This window comes from Otolemur garnettii, unplaced genomic scaffold, assembly GCF_000181295.1.
Source record: "Otolemur garnettii isolate 467f Iridium unplaced genomic scaffold, OtoGar3 scaffold00028, whole genome shotgun sequence".
NCBI classification, from domain to species: Eukaryota; Metazoa; Chordata; class Mammalia; order Primates; family Galagidae; genus Otolemur; species Otolemur garnettii.
The window spans coordinates 5497768-5501537 of NW_003852423.1; the positions used below are offsets into that span (position 1 = coordinate 5497768).

The following is a 3770-nucleotide window of genomic DNA, read 5'->3' on the forward strand; positions in this document are numbered from 1 at the left end:
AATCCTGCATGTATACTTACTTACCTGTAACCAGATAAGAGGAGAGGGTAGGAAACCCCAAGGAGTTGGGGAAATCTCTTTAGAGACACAATAACAAGACATGGACCCAAGAACAAGAAAAATCAAGCTTTCTGTCTCTAACAAACTCCATTCCTCTGCCTTCCAACTGAATTCCCAGTTTGCTGGGAGAAGGAAAATATTTATTTCAACTTCCCATTTGGCAGGGACAGAGAAATTAGTGGTCTCCCAGGACAGTGGAACTGTGGCTTATGATCCCCTGGACCTTTCTCTAACATAGGAAAAACAACTACTTCCACTGTAGGAATTTTCTCTTTATTTATGGGAATCAAGTGTCACATGATTTTAAAGACTTTGCTTTATTTCTCTCCTTAGTTGCAGTGTTTGTCAGCACAAAATTGCATCCTGCCCCACCTAGAATATGGGAATGATGACTAATGCCAGAGTTTTGGATCTAAAAGCTGCCTGTCAGCATTAAATATGCCAAATCCCGGTTAGAGGGCTCAGGCATCCTCTTAGGCTTATTCTAAGGCAGCCCCGGAGCAGAGGGGCAGACTGGTTGTGCCTCAGCTCAGAGCTCCCGCGACCTGGGATTAATTTCTCTCTACCAATCAGATTGTTTCTCAAAGACAAATGCTTAAGATACTCCCCCCCCACACACACACAAATGCACACACAAAATAGTTAAATGCCACTGTATGACAATAAGATTCTTTCTAAAACTGCATCAAGGATTATCAGGTAAAAAGTATACTATTTTTTTTAAGACATAGGGAAAATTTCATTTTCTTATTCTTGAAATTGTTGTAAGATTTTTCAGTGTTAAAATTCGCTTTCAAGTATGATGGTTGAGAAATAATAAGACAACAAGAAACCAAACATAGAAAATGTGCAGTTTTATAATTTTGTCTGTTGCTTCCTCATCCACTAAAAATAATTTCCCAATTCAACACATTTAGGCAGCTTCTTTGTTACTTTCTTCAGTTTTTACTTCTTTAGGCAAACATGGCTCCATCTTTCGTAACAAACCTTCACTCGTTGAAGAAGGAAGGAAGGCACCTACCCCAAAGGGACCCAAACTCAGTGGTCTGTGCTTACAAACTTCATCAGTAACTGCTTGCAGATTGGCAATTATCTGGTCACTTGACATATTCAACACTGCTATTTTGGTCTTCAGAAAGTTCTCCCTTTCTTCATCTACCTTAATTTCAAGTCCATATTGAACTAGTTCAAGCATTTTGGGGATGTCACAACCAATGGAATTTTGACTAAGCTTTGGAAATCTTTTTTTCAGTTTCTTGGGTGAAGCTACATAAAAGTCTACATGAATTTCATCATCCAAAATCTGAATCAGATCAGCTCCTCCTGCAAAAGCAGCTCCATTTTCTTCCGCTAGTTTAACCTCTTCTGTATTCCCTGTAAATACAGCAACTTTACTGATTTCTGAAGAGAATGGATATGGTAACCTAACAACACTGGCAAATGGTTCCACTTTTTTCTTCTTTCCCAGTGCCATATCCAGTGTCAGATCAAGATAAATACCCTGCCTTTGATTAGCACAGTCAAGCATTTTAAATTTCTTAAGGAAGGGAATAGCTTTCTCCATGTCATATATCTGCCTTGGGTATAAACCTTTTAAATAGACGTCATCTTCAGGTTCACCTTCCATGTAAGAGTAGGACTTTATTTTTTCTATGTCATCTTTTTTTTGTCATATGCTTTGTCTTTAGCACCTTTTTTTGTTCTCTTTGTGGGCTTTGTAGCAGCAGCAAAATGTCTGTTGGGCCCCAGCATGTTGACAGAACAAGGATAAAGAGATACCTGACAAACCATCTTGGAAAAACAATGTGTTTGATGATGTATCAAAACCCTATTGAGGTACCCTCCAGCTGCTACCATCTTGACCCTAAATGCTCTTTCAAAATTATTTTTTGGTAGAGACAGGGTCTCACTCTTCCTCAGGCTGATCTCTTTTTTTTTTATTTTTTTGAGACAGAGTTTCACTATGTCGCCCTCCGTAGAGTGCTGTGGCGTCACAGCTCACAGCAACCTCCAACTCTTGGGCTTAAGTGATTCTCTTGCCTCAGCCTCCGAAGTAGCTGGGATTACAGGCACCCACCAAAACACCTGGCTATTTTACGGTTGTAGTTGTCATTGTCTGGCAGGTCCAGGCTGGTTAGAACCCGCTAGCTTTGGTGTATGTGGCTGGTGCCCTAGGCACTGAGCTACAGGTGCCAAGCCACCTCAGGCTGTTCTTGAACTCTTGACCTAAAGCAATCCTCCTCCTGGCCTCCTAGAGTGCTAGGATTCCAGGTGTGAGCCACCACACCTGGCCCAACTTGAATGCTTTTACACATTCTGCAAGAACACTAAAGTGTCCATCAACTAAGACTATTGTACCGGTATGTGTATATCAGTTTAATGGCTTCTTCTCCACAGTCTGAAGAAAGTAGATAACAGCGAATGCAAAGTAATGAAGTGCTGCATTCATTTCTGATAACTGAAAAGTTAATACTGCCCCAAAGAAGAGAAATCACCCTTTAAAAATCACAAACCATCCCGATTTGGCAATACATTTAAAGTACCACTGCTTTCAAAGTATCTACAAGAGATAAATTTGGGGAATTTATCCACACAAATTCAGGAGAACAGAGAAAGATGATGCATAGTGAAAAACATAAAGGCAAAGTTATACAATACCGCATTACGCTACTTTTTAAAAGGATAATGAAATCTGAATAAGCAATTCACAAGCTTCCTAGGTAAATTTCATCTGCAAGCAGTGTTTATAGTTTAGTTACATTCGTATGTGCTCACTTCATTTACTGAATGCCTACCATGCGCCAGGTTCTATGTTAGAATGAGGGACACAAAGGTAAGCAGAGGGGAAAATCCCTGCCAACATAATTTCTCTTGGTCCTGGCTTTGCAAAGTTCTCTGATTCCTGCATTTAAGAAAAGCAGCATCAGTTGTGAAGGCAGCTAGGAAAAGAATGGTCATTCTGCCTAAATAGAACTCAGTGGGGGGAAACAGATTTCACACATTCTAAATACTGAAAGTCATGGGTGAATCCCTAGACATAACTCCTAGAACCTATTTATTCCTACTTTGTACACAATTCTAGCAATTGAGATATAAGAAAATACTGGCTCCCTTGCAAAGATAAATTTGGAAAACTTCCAATGTTAGTACTGGGAGGCTCCCCAGACGGGAAACAGAGTCGAGCCTTACAGTCCCAGTTTACCCCCATCTTATTCCAATGGACAGTGATACTTTGTTTCCAAAGCATATTTGCATTGACTAACAGCTGATAAAGGGGGCAGTGGCGCCACAGGTTACCCTGAAGATTTGATCAGGTGGTATGTTTTATACCCTTTAGAGACATTAAACCCAAAGATGCTATGTTTTTTTGCCTTGGAGATGTTAGCCAGTTTTGTATCTCAATAACAATGCTTTCTTTTGCTGACTGCACACATTCGTATGCATAGGTATGTAAGCACCGGAGAAAACCAATTCCTTTGTCTAACTCCCAGTTCCCTCTCTAATGATTTAAATAAAGCCATGACACATTGTAACAGGCAACTTTGTTCAAGGATTTTGCTTTTAAAGCTCTGTACTGTGCCAGGCATTGTTGGAGATACCTACTTGCCTTCAATCCATAAAGACAATCAAATTCACAGGTACTTGACTCATATCTCTTCCTTCTTACCTCCTAGTCTACCTGCAGAAAGGAGGGAGCCATCCTAACATTT

The 3770-nt window shown here is 40.2% G+C and overlaps 1 pseudogene; it reads right to left on the reverse strand.

The window, feature by feature from the left end:
* Positions 1–946: 946 nt before the first annotated feature.
* Positions 947–1917, reverse strand: LOC100950518 (annotated as a pseudogene).
* Positions 1918–3770: the final 1853 nt, after the last annotated feature.